The sequence below is a fragment of the Mirounga leonina genome, unplaced genomic scaffold, assembly GCF_011800145.1.
Source record: "Mirounga leonina isolate KUSES-001 unplaced genomic scaffold, KU_Mleo_1.0 Mir_178, whole genome shotgun sequence".
NCBI lineage: Eukaryota > Metazoa > Chordata > Mammalia > Carnivora > Phocidae > Mirounga > Mirounga leonina.
In genome coordinates, this window is record NW_023270464.1 from 24,027,840 (window position 1) to 24,042,926 (window position 15,087).

Here is a 15,087-nt window from a genome sequence, read left to right on the forward strand (position 1 = left end):
GAAGAAGAAGAAGAAGAAGAAGAAGAAGAAGAAGAAGAAGAAGAAGAAGAACAACAACAACAACAACAACAACAACAACAACAACAACATTCTGTTCTTTTAGAATTACCAGTGCATGGCTAATGTGAAGACTCCCTCAATGCTAATTCAACCATTCCTTCAACAAACATATATGGTGCATCTTCCAACATCTTCCAACAAATAGTTACTGGGAATGTCTACATTCCAGATTGTTCCGGGCACTGTGGTTACCCACAGGAATCACGTATGACCATTGCTTTCATGAAGCTCACAGGCCAACAGGGGAGAGAAACCATAGAAGATATTAAATACCAAATAATATGGTCTTTTTCCCCCCATATAGCTAGTGTATCTCAATTATTTTTGCTATGTCACTGTAGTCATCTGCAAGATAACCACAGTAGTATTTGGGAGAATTCTGTCCATGATAAGCAAATGTCTGGTTTTGCTTAGCAGATGTATTTTAGTTAGACGGAAATAGGGAAAACAATCTCAAGGGAACCCAGAAACAGCGAGGAACACCCTGCAAACCTAGGGAGTGCCAGGCCTCATATAACTGGAATATAGTTCAGGACCTGGAGAATCAAAGGAATCTCCAGGTCCCTCTGGGGTCTTTCTGGAATTCTGCCATCAGGAAGATTCCATGGCTCTTCAGTCAATCAGCGAGGAGTGTGGAGGGGAGAGGAATGAAGTCACTGAACCTGACTGTGGCTATCCCTTACCACTCTCTGGCCTCTGTTTCTTCTGCCCCAGCCTGTTCTCTCAGCGTTGTATTCATCATAAGCAGATGTGTGGGAAGAAGAAGGGGAGGAGAAGCTTGATGGTATAATAAAAACAGCCAGTTAGAGGACATGAGGCCATGACCCCAGGTGGCCACTTAGGGAAGGCCCATGACCTGTTAGGAGTTGGGTGCTTACAGGTGTGCCAGAGAGAAGGCAATGCAGGAGGAGAGGATGAAAAGAGAGAAAGATTTTTAGCAGGTGCTGTAACTGGATTTTTTAAATTTTTAAAAATTTTTTTGTTTTTATTTTTTTGAGAGAGGGAGAGTGAGCAGGGGGGAGGGGCAGAGGGAGAGAGAGAATCTTTTTTTTTTTTAAGATTTGAGAGAGAGAACAAGTAGGAGGGGCAGAGGGAGAGGGAGAGACTCTCAAGCAGATTCCATGCTGAGCACGAGCCCCACGTGGAGCCCCATTACATGACACCAAGATCATGACCTAAGCCAAAACCAAGGGTCGGACGCTTAACCAACTGCGCCACCCAGGCGCCCTAGAGAGAGAGAGAATCTTAAGCAGGTTCCACGCTCAGCACAGAGCCCAACATGGGGCTCAATCTCACGACCCTGAGATCATGACCTGAGCTGAAATCAAAAGTCAGACACTTGGGCGCCTAGGTGGCTCGGTTGGGCGACTGCCTTCGGCTCAGGTCATGATCCTGGAGTCCTGGGATCGAGTCCCACATCGGGCTCCCTGCTCGGCAGGGAGTCTGCTTCTCCCTCTGACCCTCCTCCCTCTCACTCCCTCTCATGCTCTCTGTCTCTCGTTCTCTCTCTCGCAAATAAATAAAATCTTAAAAAAAAAAAAAAAAAAAAGTCAGACACTTAACTGACCAAGCCACCCAGACGCCCCATGTAACTGGAATTTCTAAGGGAGTATATTATCTATTGCTGCATAACAAATTACCACTCAAGCTTTGTGGTATAAAACGACAAACATTTATTATGGTTTCTATGGGTCAGGAATCTGAACATTAGTTGGGTGTCTCCAACTGAGTGTCTCCCATGAGATCGTGTTCCAGGTGTGGACTGGGGCTGCACTTATCCCAAGGCCTGACTGAGGCTGGAGGATGTGCTCCCAAGCTCACTCATGTGGAGGTCTCCTCACACGTAGGCCTCTCCTCACAACATGGCAGCTAGTTTCCCTAGAGTGAGAGAGTTGAAAGAAGCAGAAGCTTACCTAATCTCGGAAGTGATATCCCATCCCTTCTGTCATGTGCTCTTGGTCATGCAGACCAACCCTGGTACAATATGGGACTAGGACTTGAATATTAGGGGGCACAGATCATTGGGCCACCTTGGAGACTGGCTGCCACAGGACTAAAGTGAATTTTAAGACATCTTCCTTGTGACATACTCTGTCAAACCCCTGTGACACCTCCTTCAGGAAACTTCTAGTAGAGACATGTACGGGGGAGCGGGGGGAGGGCAGTCACAATGTACACAGTATGACACAGATGTAAAAAAAAAAAAAAGGTTTTTTTTTTAAGTGTCTATAATTAAACTAAGATTCCTCAGGAGATTCTCATTCCTGGGCAGTTATTCAGCTTACTAGTTTAAAATAACATTTTGGGTTTAAAATAGTCAAATTTGGGTAAACCTTAGTCAATTTAAAGTTTAAACTCCCTATGAGAGCTGTCTATCTCCCCCCAGGGTCTCCCCTCCACTTACCCTTTCCCAAGATGACATGGGGTTACAAGGGGAAGCACTGGGGAAAGGGGCCCCAGTTCTCAGCTGACCTTCTCCACTGGCTCCTGCTCATCCACTCGTGCTCACCTCACCTCACCAGATCTCCGTGTCAGCCTCTGGACTCATTTCATCTCCACTGACCGTTCACGCCTGGCGGCCTGTTCTCTCTGGTACCTGTTTGGGCTCCTGCCCTGACACCTTGGCCACAGGTCCTCAGCCATATGGTGACCCTTTGGGAGGCTTCCTGGCTCTCAAATTCGGCTACTCCGATTACCTTCATCAGAAGCACTTGGAGACTTCTAGAACCCTCCATGCTCTACAGCATAAGTCTTGGGGTGCTATACCTCTGACCCTCTTTCTGCCCAATTCATCTATGGCTGCCATTTCTACCCTAATGTAACTACCACATGTTGACTTGGGGATACTCTCTGGGTCAGTTTCCATTCACAGTTCAAATAAGAAACAGGCAGCAATTTCTTTTATGTCAATTTCCTTATGTCAGTAACCCCTCCGCGGTTCTTATCATCACTTTCCCACTTCTCCTCCCGTTGGTGATAAATTTCCTGGCCTACTTTTAATGGCAGAAGGCTGCCTGGAAGCATCTCTACAAGGAACTGCACTTGGCTATATGTAAAAGAAACCTGACTCCTGTGGTGTCTCCAAATTAGGGGCTGTTTTTCTCATGTATCAGGAAGTGTAGGGGGGTGCCTGGGTGGTTCAGTCTGTTAAGCATCTGCCTTAGGCTCAGGTCATGATCTCAGGGTCCTGGGATCGAGCCCCGCATTGGGGTCCCTGCTCCACGGGGAGCCTGCTTCTCCCTCTGCCTCTGCCCCTCTCCCTGCTCATGCACTCTTCTCTCTCTCTGTCAAATAAATAAATAAAAAAAATCTAAAAAAAAAAAAAAAGTGTAGGAACTAGGGCTGGGACAGCAACTCTGGGATGCCTTCAAGGACTTGGGCATCCTCTGTCTCCCTGCTCTGCCAACCTTAGTGGGTGCCTCTGGTCTTGGTCACTTCTAGTCATCATGTCTGGGTTCCAGGATAGAATAGCATTCTGCCATTAAATGCTATCACCACTGAAATAACGTAGAACATGGAAAAATGAAAAATGGAAAAAAAAACCATGTGGCAAAACAGGTGAAATATGATCCCATTGGTATGTAGTAGATATTTGTCATTTGTCCACCCGCACACTATCCTTCTACAAGAAATGGTACCTGATCTTTCTGGAGGAAACAGCACCCTGGTTCAGATGCGAGCTGGTGTCTTCTTACACGACCCTCCCTCTGTCACCGGGTGTGGTTTGGAAGTGGGGACTGGACCCCGACTGAGCCGGTCACAGCACCGTGCCACCTGGCCATGACGATCTGTCAGAGAGTGTGCAGGTAACTCAAGCTGAGCCTGTCAGGACCTGGCCTGGCACTTCTGAATCTGGAACCAAAGAACAAAGACCTTTTCCTGCCTACAGGTGAAGATGGGAAGAGGTGATGGGCAGCCTGTTTCCTGCCACATGAACTGCAGCCTGAGAGAGTGAGAGGGTCACAGAGAGCCAGAAGCAGGGAAGCAGTCCTGAGAGACTTTAAGTCTTTGGTCACTGAGGCCAGAAATAACTCTGACTTTTCCTTAAGTTTGTTTTATGAGTCAATGAATATTCCTTTCTTGCCTAAGCTAGTTTGAGTGGTAAAGTTCAGGCACTTGAAATTGAAAAATTCCCCACTAATGCACCATTTCTGCTGGAAAAAAAAAATCCATGCATGTGTATACATACACGTATACATACATAAATGTGGGGATAGCTTTTGCTCCTCTGTATTTTACATCTTTTTCAATAAACCCATTAGTTTTTTAAGGCTGTGTTTTAGAATTATCCATTTAAATGTACTCTTTGTGAAGGGTTCAGATAATTCACCTAAAAGAGAATAAAATTAGAAACAAAATGAGCAGCTTTCATCCTTGTTCATAATAACAAACAGCAAAATTATTCGAAACCCTTTGCAGCTGAACCACTTCCAGGATAATTAACCAATTCAACTCCTTCTTGGTAGAGATTGGAAACAAAGCATCTAAGGCCTAATGTGATAAAAAGGATCCCGCAGGGATTATCACCAACTGATATCATAATGAAGTAGTTCTCTTAAGAACTCCCTCTTTACAAAAGATACAGTTTATCTTCTGTAAAGATATGTTCTCATTTGGAGGAGGGCCCGAGATTTCCAGAAGGCTTCCCTCCTTCTAAGATCTGGGAACCAACTTTGTTTCTTGTCTCTGGTAAGCCAACATCGCTCATAAAAGACTTTTCTGTGTACAGTGAATCGTATGAGGAAGCCTTTGTAACCCTCACAGGCTAATTTTTGCAAGACAGACATTCTCTATTTAAAAATGCATGTTGAAATCACATATTCCACCACTGTGGGAAGTTTCTTATTTCCTCTAATAAAAAACTTTTATTTATTTTTATGATTATGTAAGTAATAGGCATTCAGTTTTGAAAAATTAGAAATAGAGAAATAGAGAAATCCTACCACCCACTAAAAAAACACTTAATATTTTGCTACAGATCTTTCCTGTGTGTGTGTCTGTGCGTGTGTGTGTGCACGTACTAAAAAATTTTGGCTGAGCCAAAACTACAGTTATTTCCAGGGAGAAGGGAGAATTCTTTCTTTCCCTACTCCATTTGATGTTCTTATGTGTATTGGCATCTGGTGTCTTACTTTTCTGTTTAAAGGAGAGAGGAGATTTTGGGGACAGAGGTGCCTGGGGAGAAGAAGAGATGAAGGCAATCTGGGGAATAGTTTGGTGTCTGGAGTGTTTTTCCAGCTACTTAGGAAAGCAGACAAAGAAATGCAGAGAGCCGTGCCCAATAGAGTCTGGCTGGGACTTTGGGCACCAGCTCTCTGGGGCTCAGGGATGCCTTGCAGCCCAGAACTGGAGAGGGGCCCCCTCCTAACTCGTGGGGTGGTATTGCCTGGAGGACGTCGCAGGGCCAAGCTTAACAAGGGAGGTAGTGCTCATCTGGGGATGCCTCTAAGAAAAGGGAAGAATTTTCCGAGTGAGGGAAGGACATGGAGGTCTTGTAGTCAAGGAGATGAACTTTAGAACAGTGCTTCCCAAACATTAATAGTCACATGAATCACCCTGGGTGAGGGGGGGGGGGGTTTTTTTTTTTTTTTAACTTTTAAATGCCTTTTAAAATTTTGGTCATTTTTAACTTTTTAAAAAATTTTTTTATTCTTATGTTAATCCCCATACATTACATCATTAGTTTTAGATGTAGCGTTCCATGATTCATTGTTTGTGCATAACACCCAGTGCTCCATGCAGAATGTGCCCTCCTCAATACCCACCACCAGGCTAACCCATCCTCCCACCCCCCTCCCCTCTAGAACCCTCAGTTTGTTTTTCAGAGTCCATCGTCTCTCATGGTTCGTCTACCCTGGTCATTTTTAACTTTTAATGACATTAACACAGCACTGTATTTACTGGGAATCTTATACTTCACATTACACTTCTATAGATGATCTAAATTAAAGCCACAAGATTTTCACTTTGTACTACTTGGGGAACAATGCAGATCAGATGGCATTTCTTTCTACTATAATGATTTAAGCGGCATTTTCTTTTCCTATCCCATGGGAACAAAAGAAATATTTGATTAACGATTGCAGGCAATGTGCTATGTTGGCTTCATTTAAAAAACGTTTTTGAGATAAAATTCAAAAATTTTAAGTGTACAACTCAGTGGTGTTTAGTATATTCACAATGTTGGACAACCGTCACCACTATCTAATTCCAGAGCATTTCCATCACCCCCCCCAAAAGAAACCCATCACCCATTTTCAGTGACTCCGGATGCCTCCTTTCTCCCATTCCCTAGGCGAACACTCATCTACTTTTTGTCTCTATAGATCTGCCTATCTTGGACATTTCAAACGAATGGGGGGTCCTTGGGTGGCTCAGTCGGTTAAGCCTATGCCTTTGGCTCAGGTCATGATGGGATTGAGCCCCGTGTTGGGCTCTCTGCTCAGCGGGGAGCCTGCTTCTCCCTCTCCTGCTGCCACTCCCCCTGTTTGTGCTCTCTCTCAAATAAATTTTTTAAAAAATATATTTTTTTAAAAGAGCGGAATCCTGGGGTTCCTGGGTGGCTCAGTTGGTTAAGTGTCTGCCTTCGGCTCAGGTCATGATCCCAGGGTCCTGGGATCAAGCCCCACATCAGGCTCCCCGCTCAGCGGCGAGTCTGCTTCTCCCTCTCCCTCTGTGATCTCTCTCTCGCTCTCACTATCTCTCAAATAAATAAATTAAAATCTTAAAAAAAGTGGAATCCTGCTGTTGCACTTTTGTCAAAGCGAAGGAGGCTTTAATCTTCAGCATGGAGTTCTACCTTCATTAAGCCATTCCTCACCATGAACACACAAGAGAACTTTTGTTTCACAGCCCAGAATTGACCTTGACAAACATTTTCAAGCACTATCTACAAGCAACAAATGGTCTTTAACTGTAGTGACTGTTTATTATCAACAATGGAAATACGAGGTCCCTGATTTATGAATTTGTTAATTGCTCTTCCTTTTATGGGTCTTTCCCATAGGAGATGGGCGTGCCTCTTTTGTGAGAATATTTCTGGGCCCAGGATATCAAGAGACATGCTGACACACATCCGCCTAAATAAATTACCGTATTTCATCTAAAATGCCACCACAGGCCACTAAGAAAGGGAATGAAACTGTCAATTAAGCTCTGAGATTTTGTCAGTTGTAAGATGCATCCCAAATTCACTGATGCCACTAAAAGGGAATAAAGTGTGCATCTCGGGGTCAGTGCACCATGGCAATGTCCCCATCTGTACCAAACTCACTTTATGTGCCATTCAAATCCTGTCCTTGCCTTGCTTTCTGGCCAGCAAACTAGCAGTGACTTGCTCTGGGACTGCTCCAGGTCCCTCCGGTCACGTGAGGGCACGAAACAGGACCTGGCCCCATACCAGCACCCATGCTTCTGCCATGCGGGTTCTCTGTGGCTTGCGGAGCCCCTCCAAGGGCGCGGATGCACGCGATGGGGCCCCTGCAGATTCATACCGGCCACAGAGGCTGTCCGGGGTCCTAGTGTTCATGGTAACGGCTGGAGCAGTCCGGCTGCTCAACTCCTAAGAGAGAAGGAGTTGATGTCCTCAGGGGCAAACGTTGACTAACGAGCGGCTTCAGCAGCCTGCAGACAACTATGCCCCCTCCTGCCCTCCTCCCACGCCAGGTCCCCCAGAGAAGCTCAGAGATGCAGAAGCTTTATCAGGCTTCTCAAAGATGTCCCGTGAGACATAGGAAGCGACTGGGCTTGCAAAAGCTGTGGCCAAAACCGAATTGCCTGCTCTCTCACCTATTCTTCCTCTTTTCTTGGTTCACACCCCTCTTCCCAGCACTTCCCAGCACTCCTGCTCCCCTGGGAATCAGGATGGTTGGTCATTGTAACAAAATCCCGAATCTTGGCCACTTTGTTCTGCTACCTTCCTGACGAACTATCAGATCCAGCATTTACAAGTGCCTATAAACAAGGAACTTGTGGTTACACCTGTGGACAACTTTTGAGGTCCCTCCCCAGGCCACATCCTTCACCTGCGAGAAATGCCTTCCCTGCTGGAGTGGGTCCCTGGGGCCAGTGTGCACCATAGGACTCCACTTTTCCCTGGATAGATGGTTAGACTGGGAGAGGACTTTTGATCTAGGTCTCAAACTCAGTGGTCAGATTCTCTCTCCCAGGAATATGGACCTGGCACTCTGGGGACTCCCTACTTGAAATTGCAAGACCAGAGAGGTCATGGTAACCCTCGCCTGAGGGTGCTACTGGGGCCCCGTGTAGTGAGCTGAGGAAGCGGACTTGCCAAGCCGAAGAATGAATCCAGTGTCAGCAACAGATACAGGAAGGACAAGGGGGCTGGATCTTGGGCCTGGCCACATGGCTTCTCGATTTCGGATGTAGTCCCCTGTGGGCTTGGTTTCATTGCTGCCCCTGCCCCATGCTACCAGGTGGCCCTACACCTTCCCACCAAATCTCCCTTTCAGTCTGGAGCTATTCTAAGTGGGTTCCCATTCCCTGAAAACAAACATTCCCTAAACAACTAAAACCATGCTAATTAAAAATACAATCTTTACTGGGGGCACCTGGGTGGTGCAGTGGGTTAAGCTCTTGGTTTTGTCTCAGGTCCTGACCTCAGGGTCCTGAGATCAAGACCCACTCCAAGCTCAGCAGGGAGTCGGCTTGAGATTCTCTCTCTCAAATAATTAAATAAATCTTTTTTAAAAAAATGCAATCTTTACTGGGGCACCTGGCTGGCTTAATCGGTAGAGCATGCAACTCTTGATCTTGGGGTTGTAGGTTCAAGACCCATGATGGGTATAGAGATTATTTAAAAATAAAATGTTTTTATTTTATTTTTTATTATTTATTTTGTTTTTTAAAGATTTTATTTGTCAGAGAGAGAGCACAAGCAGGGGGAGCGGCAGGCAGAGGGAGAAGCAGGCTCCCCACTGAGCAGGGAGCCCGATGTGGGACTCAATCCCAGGACCCCAGGATCATGACCATATATATATATATATGGTCTTTGCTTCCTGAGGGCTGGCAATCCAAGGCAGAGAGCACTGATACTGCCCCATCAATGTAGGGGGCTACAGGACTAATATTCTTTGGTCTTAAAATTCATAGGGCTCTTTTCTTCCCTTTTTTAAAAATTTATTTATTTATTTGCCAGAGAGAGAGAGAGCACAAGCAGGGGGAGCGGCAGCGGGAGAGGGAGAAGCAGGCTCCCCGCTGAGCAGGGAGCCCAACGTGGGACTTGGTCCCAGGACCGCAGGATCATGACCTGAGCTTCTGAAGACGCTTAACTGACTGAGCCACCAAGGCATCACTTCTTTTTTTTTTTCTTAAAGATTTTATTCATTTATTTTAGAGAGAGAGAGAACACTAGTGGCGGGGGGAGGGCAGAAGGGGCTGGAGAGAATCTCAAGCTGACTCCACACTGAGTGAGGAGCCTGATGCGCTTGGTCTCACAAATCATGACCTAAGCCGAAATCAAGAGCCAGATGCCCTACCCACTGAGCCATCCAGCCGCCCCCTTTTCTTCCTTTTAAAGTAGGTAAATCATACATAATTATATTTTCATGGTCAAGGTCTCAAATAATACAGAAAATGTGAAGACCTACCTCTGTCTTTTTTTAATTTTTTTTTTTTTTTAGGATTTTATTTATTTGCGAGAGAGACAATGAGAGACAGAGAGCATGAGAGGGAGGAGGGTCAGAGGGCGAAGCAGACTCCCTGCCAAGCAGGGAGCCCGATGCGGGACTCGATCCCGGGACTCCAGGATCATGACCTGAGCCGAAGGCAGTCGCTTAACCAACTGAGCCACCCAGGCGCCCCCTACCTCTGTCTTCAACAGCCTCATTCTTTTCTTGTATCCCAAGGAAATCACTGTTAAAGGTCTGGTGGATGGTGTATCCTTCCAGACTTTTTTTTTTTCTTTTTAAAGATTTTATTTATTTATTTGACAGAGAGACACAGCAAGAGAGGGAACATAAGCAGGGGGAGTGGGAGAGGGAGCAGCAGGCTTCTCGCCGAACAGGGAGCCCGATGCGGGGCTCGATCCCAGGACCCCGGGATCACAACCTGAGCCGAAGGCAGACGCTTAACGACTGAGCCACCAAGGCGCCCCTCAAATTGGGATATTTTCATGAAAATCTTGAAAACTTGCAGGGTAAGGCAACACTCGTACCACACTTCTGCCTAGAACAGAGTAGCACTGAGCAATGGGCTGTCCCCTGCAGGTGGGATGAGCCCTCCTCTTCTCCAGCCCCCACTATTCCCAGAAGTCTTCCACTGACCCACCTCCCCATTTTATGTTGCCTCTCTGGCTCTCATAAGGATTTGATTTTTCAACCTTTGTACATAGCTCTCTGTGGCTCTCTTTTCTCAAACACATATCGTGGGCCTCCTTCTGCAAGTACCTACTGATCTACCTTATTCCTTTTAACAGATAGATGATCTACCTTATTCCTTTTAACAGATAGAGTCCATACTCATTATTTGTGGATTCCCTATTTGCAAATTTGCCTACTGTCTAAAATTTATTTGTAATCCCCACGTGAATACTCCCAGCCCTTCTGGGGCCCTTAGAGACACATGCAGAGCAGTGAACACTTTCAGTTGCTTGATGGGCATGTCCCCAGCTGAGGCTGAACAGGCGAGACTCTGCTTTCTTGTTTCAGCTTTCATGTTACAAACAAGTGCCCTTTTGGCAGTCTATTTAATGCCATGCTTTTTGCATTTTTGTGCTTGTTGTTGTTGATTTCACTTTTTAAATGAAAAACAGTGTTGCGGGGCTATCTAGTGTTCCCAGGATCGGGAAGGCTGTATGTGAGCTGAACCTATTGTCATAATCATTTCACAATATATGTAAATCAGTCCATTCTGCTGTACATCTTAAACTTACACGGTGATTTATGTCAATTATTTCTCAATAAAACTGGGGAAAAAAGGAAGGCTTTGATGCACCTTATGGAGAAAATACATGGTTAGATGAGCTTTATTCAGGCATGAGTCAGTGTGGGTTGGCTGTGAATTCTATGTTAAGGAATCAACAATGCATACATCTAGGAAAAGGGTGGAGGAAATTAGCCAATCTGCACATGAGGCTGCCCCAGAAAGTGCTAAAGTCACTATTTACAGTGCATGACAAACTTATGGCAAAGGTAGAAAAGTGGCTACATTGTGGGTTCATGAGGTGACAGCCAATGTAACAATATAGTTGACAACATTGTTGTGAGGCTTGGAGGAAAATGTTAAATCTCTTCCACTAGAACTGACTGGCTCAAACGTTTCAAAAGGTGACACAGCATAAAAAATGTTAAATTTTTTTTTTAAAGATTTTATTTATTTATTTGTCAGAGAAAGAGAGAGAGCACAATCGGGGGGGAGCAGCAGAGGGAGAGGGAGAAGCAGACTCCCCACTGAGCAGGGAGCCCGATGCGGGACTCGATCCCAGGACCCTGGGATCATGACCCGAGCTGAAGGCAGACGCTTAACGACTGAGCCACCCAGGCGTCCCAAAAAATGTTAAACTTGCAGGCAAGTCAGGTTCTGCACATCCGTAAGCTGCCGAAGAATTTTAAAAATACCTGCTAAGTGTCAGTGAGTAAAAGGGTTATATGAAGAGCTGGTTTACGACACTGATTAGATTGGCTTGTTTTCTGAAGATGCTGGCAAATGAACCTATTTAAGGCAAATAACTTCCAAAGCCCCTGGCTTTAAATCATTGAAAGACCATGCAATTAATTATTTGTAAGAAATGACCTATTAAGTCAAGTGTTTTTATTTTTTAAAATTTTGTTTTATTTAAATTCAATTAATTAACATATAGTGTATTATTAGCTTCAGAGGTAGAGTTCAGTGATTTATCAGTTGCACACAACACCTAGTGCTCATTACATCTCATGCTCTCCTTAATGCCCATCACCCAGTTACCCTATTCCCCTCCCCCCTCCCCAATAAAGTGTCTTTTTAAACAGAAACACACATAGGGCACCTGGCTGGCTCAGTTGGCAGAGCATGCGACTCTTGATCTCAAGACTGTAAGCTGGAGCCCCATGTGGGGTGTAGAGATTATTTAAAAATAAAATCTTAAAAAAAAATCTAAAAAGAAAAAAAATTTTTTTTAAAGATTTTATTTATTCATGAGAGACAGAGAGAGAGAAAGAGAGAGAGAGAGGCAGAGGGAGAAGCAGGCTCCCCGCAGAGCAGGGAGCCCGTTGTGGGGCTCGATCCCAGGACCCTGGGATCATGACCTGAGCTGAAGGCAGACGCTTAACCGACTGAGCCACCCAGGCATCCCTAAAAAGAAAAAAAATGTAGAAAAGAAAGTAGAGGCTTCCAGGAACCTAACCTGTATTTCTTCTAAGGGCAATGTTCTATATTTGCTAATTCGGTGTTCGCAATACTTCATAGAACATGACTTCTGTAAATAATGAGAATCAACTGTACCCGGATTATGGCAAAGCCATAACCACTCCACTATTTATTAATATTTAGGTTGATTCCATTTTTTAAATATTACATCTAGTGGGTGCAGGTCTCTATATGCGTATGCATGAATTTTCTCTAGGATAGATATCCAGAAGTGCAAAGCTGATTCAAAGGGCCTGCCCACTGGGGTGCCTGGGTAGCTCAGTCGGTTAATTGTCTTGACTCTTGATTTCAGCTCAGATTATGATCTCAGGGTCCTGGGATTCAGCCCTGAATCAAGTGCCAAGTTGGGTTCTGTGCTTAGCAGGGAGTCTACTTAAGGATTCTCTCTTCCTCTCCCTCTGTCCCTAGCCTCACTAGTATGCTCTCTCTAAAAGAAATAAATCAAAAATAAATAAACAAATAAATAAATAAATAAAAGAAAGGGTATGCCCTTTTAAAATACTAATAAATTCTGGGGCACCTGGCAGGCTTGGTTGGTAGATCAAGTGACTCGATCTCAGGGTCATGAGTTCAAGCCCTACGATGGGCATGGAGCATACTTAAAATAAAAAATTTAAAGGGGCACCTGGGCTACTCAGTCAGTTAAGCATCCAACTCTTGGTTTCAGCTCAGGTCATGATCTCATGGGTTGTGAGATCGAGTCCTGCAGTGGGCTCTGCTCTCAGCAGGGAGTCTGTTTGAGATTCTCTCCCTCTGCCCTTCCTTCCACTCAAGACACATGCTCTCTCTCAAATAAATAAATCTTAAAAAAAATAAAATATTGATAAATTCTTGTAAATCACATTCCAGAAGGCTCCTTCAATTTACATTTCTACCAAAAGTTTATGATAGTGCTTGTTTTTCTGCATCTTCATCAAACTGGGTATTATCAATTTTTATTTTTGCCAATACAATCATCATATAATAATATATTGTTTAAAAATTTTTTTTTAAGATTTTATTTATTTATTCATGAGAGACAGAGAGAGAGAGAGAGAGGCAGAGGGAGAAGCAGGCTCCCAAGGAGCAGGGAGCCCGATGTGGGACTCGATCCCAGGACCCTGGGATCATGACCTGAGCCGAAGGCAGGCGCTCAACCATCTGAGCCACCCAGGCGCCCCATAATGATATATTGTTTTAATGTATATTTTGTATTATTAGTGAAATTACAGATCTTTTAATATGTTTAGTGACCAGTTCATAAGGTTTTCATTAAAAAATATAATAGACAGATTCTCATATAATTTCCTGTCCTTACAGACATTTTTATAAACCTACATGATGAAATAGAAAACCTGAACACACCAATTACTAGCAAGGAGATTGAATCAGTAATCAAAAACCCTCCAACAAATAAAAGTCCAGGACCAGACAGATTCACAGGTGAATTCAGCAAACATTCAGAGAACAATTAATACCAATCCTTCTCAAACTCTTCCAAAAAATAGAAAGGGGGGAAACTCTTCCAAAAAATAGAAGAGGGGGAAAGTCTTCCAAACACATTTTACAAGGCCAGCATTACCCTGTCAGCAAAATCAGACAAGGATGCTACAAAAAAAGGAAATTATAGGCAATATCCCTGATGAACACAGATGCAAAAATCCTCAGCAAAATATTAGCAAATTTAATTTCACCATACATTAAAAGGATCATACACCATGATCAAGTGGGATTTATTCCAGGGATCCAAAGATGTTTCAATACCCACAAATCAGTCAATAGGATACACCACATTAACAAAATGAAGGATAAAAATCATATGATCATCTCAATAGATGCAGAAAAGCATTTGACAAAATTCAACATCCAGTTATGATAAACACTCAACAAAGTGGATATAAAGGAAATGTACCTCAATGTAATAAAAGCCACATATGACAAGCCACATCCAACATCATATTCACTGGTGAAAGCTGAGAGGTTTTCCTTTAAAATCTGGAACAAGACAAGGACGTCCACTCTCATTGCTTTTATTCAATGTAGTACTGGAAGTCCTAGCCACAGCAATTAGGCAAGAAAAAGAAAAGGCATCCAAATTGGAAAGGAAGAAGTAAAACTGTCACTAGGTGAGAGGACATGATATTATATATAGAAAGCCCCAAAGACTCCATCAAAAAACTGTTAGAACTAATAAACTGAGTAAAGTTGCAGGATACAAAATCGATACACAAATATCTGTTCTGTTTCTTTTTTCTTTTTTTTAGGGTTTATTTCTTTATTTGAACGAGAGAGAGAGAATGAGCAGTGGGGAGTGGCCGAGGGAGAGGGAGAAGCAGACTCCTCGCTGAGCAGGGAGCCTGACATGGGGTTCAATCCCAGGACCCTGAGATCATGACCTGAGTCAAAAGGCAGATGCTTAACCGACTGAGCCACCCAGGTGCCCCTGTTGTGTTTCTTTACTCTAATAATGAACTGACAGAGAAGTTAAGAACATAATTCTATTTACAATTGCACCAAAAAGAATACCTAGGAATAAATTTGACCAAGGGGGTGAAAGCCCTGTACTCTGAAAATTATAAGACAGTGATGAAAGAAACTGAAAGAAACACAAACAAATGGAAAGATATTCCCTGCTCACGTGCTGAAGAATTAAAATTGTTAAAATGTCCATACCACCTAAAGCAA

At 44.0% G+C, this 15,087-nt stretch overlaps 1 protein-coding gene across 2 annotated transcripts in view; it reads right to left on the minus strand.

Annotated features, from left to right (window-relative positions):
- The window catches only part of ZNF774 (zinc finger protein 774), a 35,617-nt gene that overhangs the window by 10,237 nt on the left and 10,293 nt on the right, over nucleotides 1-15,087 (minus strand). Inside the window, exon 2 of one of the 2 annotated variants that reach the window (XM_035024191.1) lies at nucleotides 3,699-3,848. The exons of the other annotated variant lie outside the window; for it this stretch is intronic. The gene's annotated coding sequence lies outside the window, so the exon portion shown is untranslated. The remainder of the gene's footprint in view (nucleotides 1-3,698; nucleotides 3,849-15,087) is intronic. 2 annotated transcript variants of the gene reach the window in all.